This window comes from Hyla sarda, chromosome 2, assembly GCF_029499605.1.
Source record: "Hyla sarda isolate aHylSar1 chromosome 2, aHylSar1.hap1, whole genome shotgun sequence".
Classification (NCBI taxonomy): domain Eukaryota; kingdom Metazoa; phylum Chordata; class Amphibia; order Anura; family Hylidae; genus Hyla; species Hyla sarda.
The window spans coordinates 385,649,216-385,660,618 of NC_079190.1; the positions used below are offsets into that span (position 1 = coordinate 385,649,216).

The following is an 11,403-nucleotide window of genomic DNA, read 5'->3' on the forward strand; positions in this document are numbered from 1 at the left end:
GTCAAAATGTCAAAATCTGTCTGGATTGCTATATATTTTTTTTTATCTAAAGCCGAGGAACGTGCTTTCGATTCACCCAAAGTGCAAGAAAAAGTACAAACGTGTTACACTAAAAAAACGTGCACAAAGGATGCGGTCTATCGCAAGCCCTTCTCCGATAGGAGAGAGGCCCCCCAACAAACCTTACCCTTCGCCTCCGGACCAAAAGGTACCTGCGAGGTTCCAGGTTCGATGTCCCTTTTTGCCGAAGCTACTAGGGGACCACAAATGCTCCCGGCATCCCCCTTGGCGTTAGCCAAGGTATCTGCCCGCAGAGCCGATTACGGTAGGTACCCTGCCAAAGCAGGAGTACCCGGGGTGTTTGCAGGGAGGTGCGGAACCTAATGGCCACACACACCTCCCCTAGACCGCCAGGAGGGACACCCAGAAGGGCTACCGCATCCTGACAAATCCTGTGAACACAAAACACGCAAAAAGTGACACAGTGAGACAAAAAAGAAATAAATAAGTGAATGTGTGCAGATATACTGCCCAGACATCCGGCCAGATCTATAAAAATTTCTCTGATCCTAGCCAGAAGGCCGAGAAGCGATTGCTGGATTGCTATATATGCAGAATGAAATTAACATTATTTAAATTCATCTTTCTGAGTTTATTAATCTTGTAGATTGAGGAGTGGGATCCTACTCGAGCACCTTCCATATACCAGAGAGTGCCATATTATTTTCTTACTTCCATCCCTGCATAGCCACACCCAGTCATAATGCTGTCTCCCCAGATTTGTGGGGGTTCCTATGCCCCTGGTTCACAGGTTCAGATTTTTAACCACAATTTTTAAATAAAAAGACAGAAATGGATTTGAAATGAGGAGAACTCTTATTCCACCATTTATGATCTAGTCCGGGCTTGAGTGTGTGAACACAGCCTATGACTGAATAAGTACTAGCACACCCCTCAGGAAAAAAACCTAAACAAAATAAATAAATAGATAAATAAACATGTTAGTAGGGTTGTTATACAAAGGGTGATGCTGTAACATTAGGTCAAAAATCACTTGCCTGCTAATATATATTAGTTCCAATGAAATGGAAATGACAAACATTAATTCATCCATTCACCATACTTCTTTGGGGTTAATTGGGAGCAATGATTTTACATTACATAAGTCATTGCAAAACTTCCCACCAGAGTAATGACATTATTCTTCAATTATGAGGAGATTATTTCATAAGTAATGCAGTAGTGATTTGTAAATTTTAAGAAAATCTGCCACTAAAGTACAATGTTTCACTCATTATAAAAATCATATGCTAAATGTATTCTGCTCTATTATGTTTCCTACAAGATATTGGGAGGTAGTGAAAGCAGAGAGCCCAAAAATCCCAATTTTCTCGGTTTATGGGCAGCTCCCTGATCCAGAGAGAGGAGGGGCGGGTGACTCAATGCAGAACCCTCACACACCCGGTAAGGACATTTTAAAATTCCTGAGATGCTTTTGCACCATGGTAAAGGAGCCCTCACGCATCCTAAACAGCCTTGGATTCTGGACCTGTCAGTGGTCCTCAGACTGAACAAGGACCCTTCCTCCCCAGATGGACTGCAGCACCTGCCACTGACATTCTCCTTGGATAACTGCCCCAAGACCAAGACGTGCAACCTCTGTGGACAAGGGGCCCATAGCTACAACTTGTAGCATATTTGGACAGGCTTTGGCTGTCTGGGCATCCTGGGAGTTGTAATTTTGCTAAATCTACCTACACACTGTTTTATAAACACTTATACAGTCCGAGATGGGCAGAGCCAATAAATGTATTAGAGAGATGAGGGGAGGAGCTAATGCAAAATCATCCAGGGTGCATAAAAATCCCTTAACCCCCCCCCCCCCTTGGTGTCCTGCACAGAAAAGGGTAGTAGTTAGGTAGCCAGATATGTAGGTAGGTAGCCAGGCATGTAGGCATGTAGCAAGCTAAGTGGTTAGGTAGCCAGGTATGTAGTTAGGCAACCAGGTATATGGGTGCCAACTTAGGCAGCTAGGTATATTGTGCTGCAGGTTAGGCAGCAAGTTAGTAGTTATGCAGCCAGGTGTCCTTCCCCACCACACTCTGCCCCACCAAGTTGAAATATCTCCGAGCTGCATGGCGGTGGAGGTCTCAGTGTAGGCCACAGATGTGGATCACACTGATAGGAGGTATTCAGCTGTATGCACATGAGCCACACATACATTGCTTCTCGGTCTTTTGGCTAAGCTGGAGGAACCCTGTTTGGGAATCACTGGCGTAGAATACCCCTATCGCTTTTCGCCCTTTTGGCTAAGATCAAGTGTAGTATCTGTTCTTATCAGTTTTCATGCTGGTGGGGATGGGTGCTGCATGGAGGATGCAGGTGTACCAGGGCTTTCCGGGGCTGGTTCTGAGGAATCAGCTCGACGGCTGCCCCGATGTGACCTGTTCCCTCCGGGTCTCGCCATGAGGCTGAGAGGGTCTAGAGCCGAGGTACTTTTGTGCCTCGGGGAGTGGTGACCCTGAGGTGCCGAAACTCACTGGGAGGATGGGCTCACTGAGTTGAAGCACGGGCACCATAATCTCTTCACCTTGTGGCACTCACCTCTTGATTCCCGGCCTTCTGGCTAGGATCAGAGACATTTTTATAGATCCGGCCGGATGTCCGGGCAGTATATCTGCACACATTCACTCACTTATTTATTTCTTTTTGTCTCACTGTGTCACTTTTTGTGTGTTGTGTGTTCACAGGATTTGTCAGGATGCGGTAGCCCTTCTGGGTGTCCCTCCTGGCGGTCTAGGGGAGGTGTGTGTGGCCATTAGGTTCCGCACCTCCCTGCAAACACCCTGGGTACTCCTGCTTTGGCAAGGTACCTACCGTTATCGGCTCTGCGGGCAGATACCTTGGCTAACGCCAAGGGGGATGCCGGGAGCATTTGTGGTCCCCTAGTAGCTTCGGCGAAAAGGGACATCGAACCTGGAACCTTGCAGGTACCTTTTGGTCCGGAGGCGAAGGGTAAGGTTTGTTGGGGGGCCTCTCTCCTAGCGGAGAAGGGCTTGCGATAGACCGCATCCTTTGTGCACGTTTTTTTAGTGTAACACGTTTGCACTTTTTCTTGCACTTTGGGTGAATCGAGAGCACGTTCCTCGGCTTTAAAAAAAAAAAAAAAAATTGCACATGAGCCACACATACATTGCTTCTCGGTCTTTTGGCTAAGATCAAGTCTACTATCTGTTCTTATCAGTTTCATGCTGGTAGGGATGGGTGCTACATGGTAGGGGGGCAAATGTACTGGGGCTGGTTCTGAGGAATCAGCTTGATGGCTGCCCCGATGTGACTTGTTTCCTTTGGGTCTTGCCATGAGGCTGAGAGGGTCTAGAGCCGAGGTACTTTAGTGCCTCGGGGAGTGAGGACCCCGCAGTGGCGAAACTCACTGGGAGTATTGGCTCAGTGGGGGATATGTATTAAAGATTTTACCCCTGTTTTGTGTGTATTTTTTTGTGCATTTTTTTGCGCACGTTTTGGTAGAGCATGTCCTCCAGATGTGACCTAATCAGGGTACCTTGGAGTGACATCTATAGTACATATGGATTTATTAACTGCGTACTTTTCCTTTACACCAAAAATTTTGCCGCAAGAGCTGTTTTTTTTTGTGCAAATATAAGCCATCTTGGACTTAACGTAGCAACATGCTCTAAATCATCGATTCTATATTCCAAAGAGTGGATTGAGGAGATAACTATATTTACCCGCATTGCGCTTGATTGATAAATTTTGAGCTTCTGCGCATAATTTAGAATTTGGGAAAAGAGGTAAATTTCTTCTACCGTACACAAATAATGATACATGTCCCCCAATGAGTGGAAGAACGGACACCATGAACTCTTCACTTTGTGGCACTTACCTCTTTATTCCTAGCCTTCTGGCTAGGATCAGAGAATTTTTTATAGATCTGTACGGGCAGTATACCTGCACACATTCACTTATTTATTTCCTTTTTGTCACTGTGTCACTTTTTATGTGTTGTGTGTTCACAGGATAATTAGGATGTGGTAGCCCTCCTAGTGGTGTAGGGGAGGTGTGTGGCCATTAGGTTCCACACCTCCCTGCAAAAACCCAGGGTACTCCTGCATGGGCAGGGTACCAACTGTTATCGGCTCTGCGGGCAGATACCTTGGCAAATGCTAAGGGGGATGCTGGGAGCATTTGTGGTCCCTTAGTAGATTTAAATAACCCCCCTTTTCCCAAATTCCATAAGAAAAATTTATAGTTATAAAAAATATACTTAAAAAAATAAACATATGTGGTATTGCCGCTTGCGTAAATGTCCAAACAAATATAATGTTAATTTAACCTCACGGTTAATGACATATAATTTTATGGGGATCATTTTAATCATTTGGACCTACAAAATAAAGATAAGGCGTCATTTTTACCAAAAAGTGCTCTGCGTAGAATCGGAAGCCCCAAAAGTTACAAAATTATGTTTTTTTTTGTTTTAGTTCTTTCAATTTAGCCCCACAAATATTTTCTTTCTGGTTTCGCTGTAGATTTTGGGGTGATATTATTATTGTCTTTACAAAGTCAAATTGGTGGCGCAAAAAACAAGTCCTCATATGGGTCTGTAGGTGGAAAATCGAAAGCGTTATGATTTTTAGAAGGTGGAAAAAACTAAAAGTAAAAAAATAAACTGTGGTCCTTAAGGGGTTAATACTTTGTTTTTGTGAAACAAATAAAATTCAAAGCAAGATTATGGTTTGTATCTGACTATGTACTGTGTAGGTGTGTATTTACTGCATCTAAAATATTCTGCATAGCTCATTGCTGTCTTAAATAATGATTTTGCACGAGTGGAAATGTCAGGTGAACTTCAGAATCTCAAAGAGCCTTCTGTTTGTCAGCAGTACTGTGTGAGAATTATCTGAAAGCCCTTCATCCCATCTGTACTTCTCATGAGCACTTGTTTCTTATTAAGAAATACTATTCACATCACACAGACCCATTGTATTTACTGTATGTTTATGACATTGACTGCTAATACAGTTATTTTAAATACAAAAAAACTATATTTATATTTATTTAAGGGTAAATACTAGAGAAGAACCAAGGGGTAGCTCCAAAATACATATGTTCTGAGAGATTCAAGAGGAAATAAAATCAAATCTAAGGACATCTAATAACTTCAGTTTGTTTTTATTTTTATGTTGCCTAAATGCAATACAAAGCAACTTTATACATACTACTGCTGCAGTACACTCTGTGCGACTCCTGTACATAGCTGACTTTCCTGCTCCTTCTGACAAAGGGGTCATTTTATCATTTTAGCACCTTGTGTATTTGTCAAAAAACACATTATTTTTGGTGAAAACTGCAGCTTTGCCCAAAACATTTGCGATTCTTTGACAGGTTGCGCCACATTTTCCAAAAGGGGTGTGGTATCATGCAAGCGCCATAGATTTCTGTGAGGGCCTCACTGACTACAGGCAGCCAAGAAGCTTCTTTTTAAAAGTCCTGCCTGGCAATGACAGCGGTAGACAGTGCCTCTCTCTACAAGTCTCCAACAGGCAGTCACAGGTGGGTGGCAAATATCCATGCACCAAGCCTTGAGTGACACCTTCATGTTTCTGCAGGTATGCCTTCCCTTCCTTATATATATATATATATATATATATATATATATACATATATACATATACTGTCTTATGCCAGATGAGCCTGGGTTGGAGCCAAACTTTTTGCTGATAGCAATGTAAACTAATATTTTTGGATTGAATTGTGAAATGCCATAAAACGCTCATATTTTATTTGTCAGGTGTTTAAATAGTACTGTCATACTTTAGTGAGAATGTGAAACTACAAATTCCAAACTTGACTTGAAACTCTTACTGCCAGTAAATATTGACACATTCTTAGCATTGCTATACTTTAGTCTTTCTCTAAGTGACAACATAATTTTTTATTGCCGACAGCACCTTGTCAGTACCAGCAAAAATCATTATATTCTTTATCATTAACCACTTAAGGACTCAGGGTTTTTCAGTTTTTGCACTTTCTTTTTTTTCCTCCTTACCTTTTAAAAATCATAACCCTTTCAATTTTTCACCTAAAAATCCATATTATGGCTTATTTTTTGTGTCACCAATTCTACTTTGCAGTGACATTAGTCATTTTACCCAAAAATTCACGGCGAAACGGAAAAAAAAATCATTGTGCGACAAAATCAAAGAAAAACCGCCATTTTGCAACTTTTGGGGGCTTCCGTTTCTACGCAGTGCATATTTCGGTTACACCCTATCACCTTATCATTATTCTGTAGGTCCATACGATTAAAATGATATCCTACTTATATAGGTTTGATTTTGTAGTACTTCTGGAAAAAATCATAACTACATGCAGGAAAATTTATACGTTTAAAAATGTCATCTTCTGACCCCTATAACTTTTTTATTTTTCCACGTACAGGGCGGTATATGACTCATTTTTTGCAACGTGATCTGAAGTTTTTATTAGTATGATTTTTTTTTTATCAGACTTTTTTATCACTTTTTATTCATTTTTTAATGGTATAAAAAGTGACCAAAAATACGCTTTTTTTGACTTTGGAATTTTTTTGCGCGTACGCCATTGACCGTGCGGTTTAATTAATGATATATATATTTTTTTACACTGTTTTATTTTTTTTATGTGAAAAGGGGGGTGATTCAAACTTTTATTAGGGAAGGGGTTAAATGACCTTTATTAACACTTTTTGTTAACTTTTTTTTTTGCAGTGTTATAGGTCCCATAGGGACCTATAACACTGCACACACTGATCTCTTGCACAGATCACTGGTGTGTATTAACACGCCTGTGATCAGTGTTATTGGCACTTGACTGCTGCTGCCTGGATCTCAGGCACGGAGGAGTCATTCGTCAATCGGACACCGAGGAGGCAGGTAAGGGCCCTCCCGGTGTCCTGTAAGCTGTTCGGGACGCCGCGATTTCACCGCGGCGGTCCCGAACAGCCCAACTGAGCAGCCGGGTCACTTTCACTTTCACTTTAGAAGCTTTGACCGCCGCTTCTAAAGGGTTAATACCGCACATCGCCGCAATCGGCGATGTGTGGTATTAGCCGCGGGTCCCGGCCATTGATGAGTGACAGGACCGATGCAATATGATGCGGGAACGCGGCACGATCCCGCTTCATATCACGGGAGCCGGCGCAGGACGTAAATATACGTCCTGCGTCGTTAAGGGGTTAAAGGGGTTATCCACCATAAGGTGATTTTAGTACGTACCTGGCAGTCAGTAATGGACATGCTTAGGAAGGATCTGCGCTTGTCTTGGGGCTAAATGGCTATGTTGTGAGATTACCTTAACACTGTGGCTAGCTTTTTGTGAACTTGTATTTCCTGTTTGACTTTTCCTTTTTTTTTACTACAAATCCCACAATTCCATTTTCCTCCCTCCCACACATCAGCCACCCCACCCATTGAAACATAAATGAGCTGAATCCATTCAAAAGACCTGTGGTTTTCAATCAGGGTGCCTACAACTGTTGCATTAGTTGCAGATTGATCTCTCTCCCATCAAGCGATCCCTCCACCCATTGAAGCAGACAGGCTCCCTGTCATCAGCTGACTAGTGAGTCAGGTCTCGGCCGCATTGCAAGCTTGGAAAATTCTGAGACAACAGTCGTTTTGTCTGCTGTTAAAAATAAATAGTGGGGTGAAAATCCCATAAAAATTGTGAGAAAACCGTCACACACAGGTACAGACACTATATTATGAACTACACTGACTTTACAGCCCCTGTAGCATAGTCAACTAAAAAAAAATTCCTTGAATACCCCTTTAAGCAAGTGCTTATATAACCCTATTATACTTAAGTCTTTTACCAAATGACAATGTAAATCTTTTTGTCTATGTCAATGTTGTGTATGCAATAAATGAAAAAAATAATAATTACAAAGTAGCTAAAAAGTATCAATTTATTATGAAAAACATTAAAACCCAAATATTTGTAATCACAAACACTATAGAAAAATATATATAACACTCTCCAAATGGAGAAGTTATAAAGACCCACAAATCTTGATGTGTTTCCCTGTATATCTGATATCCTATAACGGTTCATCAGGGGATTAAAATAATACAATACAGGTAAGAGGAAGAATACATAGACAAACAACAAGATATAGATTAAAAAAAAAAGATATACAGCAGCAAAGGGTATAGTTAGTTACACTTTAAATAAACACTTAGCATTCCACATAGATCTCATTGAAATGCTGGGCAGATTGATTGTGGTTCCTTGAATTGAACAGTTTTAGTCCTCACAAGATCAGTAGGTTAGTCTAGGATATTTAAGACATGAAAGTAGAAGACACTGACATAGTCCTTCACATGTATGAGGGAATTTAGCAGTCCATGTCATATTTTTCCTCTCTAAGGCAGGTAGCCAGCTATGGGAAACACCCCTCAATATCGATATGTAATTTTTAGATCAGATAGATACAGCATCTTAGATGGCCCAGAATCTATAAGTTCCACCTACAGAACTGTCCCTACAAATGCAACCGAACCAAAAAGCTGCCCATACAGGCGTCTTATATCAAACGCTGTAACTACGGTGGTTCCATAGCATAGATCCTCCATCCTGTATATAGATAACATACACTGCAGCTGCCGATCCAGACTCCAGGTCCTGCAGTCTGGATCGGCAGCTGCAGTGTATGTTATCTATATACAGGATGGAGGATCTATGCTATGGAACCACCGCAGTTAATGAGTTTGTTATAAGACGCCTGTATGGGCAGATTTTTGGATCATTTGTAGGGACAGTTCTGTAGGTGGAACTTATAGATTCTGGGCCATCTATATCTCCTTGATTAGTGGAAGTAAGATGCTGTTCTAAAAATTACATATTGATATTGAGCGGTGTTTCCCCATAGCTGGATACCTGCTTTAGAGAGGAAAGATATGACATGGACTTCCCTCATACATGTGAAGGACTTATGTCCGTGTCTTCTACTTTCATGTTTAAATATCCTAGACTAACCTACTGATCTTGGGAGGACTAAAAACTGTTCAATTCAAGGAACTACAAGCAATCTGTCCAGCATTTCAATGTGATATATGTGGACTGCTAAGTGTTTATTTATTATTTGTCTTGTAGCTAACTATACCCTTTGCTGCTGTGTATCATTTTTTTAATCTATATCTTGTTGTTTGTCAATGTATTCTCCCTCTTACCTGTATTGTATTAATCTTTAATCCCCTGATGCACCGCTATATGATATCAGATATACGGGGAAACGCATGGTGATTTGTGGTGTGTACATCAGGAGAACTGTTGTTTAATCTTTATAACTTCTCCATTTGGAGAGTGTTATAGTGTATATATTTTTCTATAGTGTTTGTGATTACAAATATTAGGGTTTTAATGTTGTTCATAATAAAGTGATACTTTTTAGCTATTTTGTGATTAGTTTTTTTGTTGATATAGCTTACTGACACTGGTGTGTCAATTCTGTCAGTGATAGTGTATGCAATAAATGACTCTTTTACTTTGAATTGTTGAATACCAGCAAAATTAGTTGCATTCTTCTTTGCCATTTCTACAGTACAGTTATACTTCAGTCTTCATCCAAGTTAGAATGTAAATCCTGTGTGAGGGACACCATACATTGGGTCCATGGGCATTTGAGGGGTTTAAAAAGTGATGTAAAAGTGATTACAGTGCAGTTACAATCAGTGACTTAAAGATTACATCTTCTCTAATCAGAGTCAGTCTTTTTCCCTTTCACTTAGACAGCCAAGGCTGGCAGGACAAATTTTCCAGCCCGAACTCATCTTGACAGAACCTTCCAGACAAAAATCTTAGATCATGTTTACATTGACAGAATCTTCCTCTGGAGATTACCAAGCAGAAAAGACCCGTTGAATTTAACGGGATTTTGCTGCGCTGTGCACATGTCTGGAATTTCTGGTGCGGAAATTCCATTTTCCGTGTCCGTGTTCATTCTTTGTGCGGACGCCGTGCGGAATGCATAGCTGTCTATTCCCATGCAGTCCTAGTGCTTTGTGGTCATTCCAGATGTGTGAACATTTTGTGTGTAGTGATGTCGCGAACATAAAATTTTCGGTTCGCGGACCGCGAACGTCCGCAAAAATGGGCATGTGAAGTTTAAAACCCACAGGGACTCTTTTTGGCCACAATAGTGATTTAAAAGTTGTTTCAAGGGGACTAACACCTGGACTGTGGCGTGCCGGAGTGGGATCCATGGCAAAACTCCCATGGAAAGTTACATAGTTTATGCAGAGTCTGGTTTTAATCCATAAAGGGCATAAAAGGGAGTACCAGAAAAATTAGGCATTTACACATGCCTGAAAAATTTGGTATTGTTGCAGCCGCTTCTGTAGCAGCAGCTATAAAAATTGCAGCACCATAACAAGTGTAGCAGCAGAGGCCAGAAAAATTAGGCATGTACACATGGATGAAAAATTGGGTATTGTCGCAGCCGCAGCTGTAGCAGCAGACAGAGAAATTGCAGCACCATAAAAAGTGCAGCAGCAGAGGCTAGAAAAATTAGGCATGTACACCTGGCAGGAAAATTTGGTATTGTCGCAGCCGCTGCTGTAGCAGCGGCCAGAAAAATTTCAGTTTGTTTCGCCAGGCAAAAAGTGCCCTAAAACATTGCAGCTTGAACCCTAGTTGGTTCCCGGATAAGTCACGCAAGTCATCCGACAGCAGCGTGTGGACCATTTTAAGCCCAAGGCAGCTCATCTGATCAGGCCTTGTTCAGTCAAATGTATCACCCAGTGTCAATCCCTTCAGGATCCATCCCTCATTCATGTTAAGAAAGGTGAGGTAATCCAGACTTTTTTGACCAAGGCGACTCCTCTTCTCAGTGACAATACCTCCTGCTGCACTGAAGGTCCTTTCTGACAGGACACTTGAAGCGGGACAGGCCAGAAGTTCGAGCGCAAATTGGGATAGCTTAGGCCACAGGTCAAGCCGGCACACCCAGTAGTCAAGGGGTTCATCGCTCCTCAGAGTGTCGATATCTGCGGTTAAAGCCAGGTAGTCTGCTACCTGTCGGTCAAGTCATTCTCTGATGGTGGACCCCGAAGGGCTGTGGCAATGTGTAGGACTTAAAAAGCTCTGCATGTCCTCCATCAACAGCATGTCTGTACAGCATCCTGTCCTTGCCGGCATGTTCGTGGGAGGAGGAGAAGGATTACTTTCACCTCTTCCCCTGTTAGATCCCTGTTGTGCTGTGACATGACCATTATACGCTGTGTACAGCATACTTCTTAATTTATTTTGAACCTGCTGAATCCTTTCCGCCTTGCTATAATGCGGTAACATGTCAGGCACTTTATGTTTATACCGGGGGTCTAGCAGCGTGGACACCCAGTA

At 41.8% G+C, this 11,403-nt stretch overlaps 2 pseudogenes; both read left to right on the forward strand.

Moving 5' to 3' along the window:
• The first annotated feature begins 2,289 nt into the window (after positions 1 to 2,289).
• On the forward strand, positions 2,290 to 2,449 carry LOC130359978 (U2 spliceosomal RNA; annotated as a pseudogene).
• A 743-nt stretch (positions 2,450 to 3,192) lies between these two features.
• Positions 3,193 to 3,292, forward strand: LOC130359913 (U2 spliceosomal RNA; annotated as a pseudogene).
• Positions 3,293 to 11,403: the final 8,111 nt, after the last annotated feature.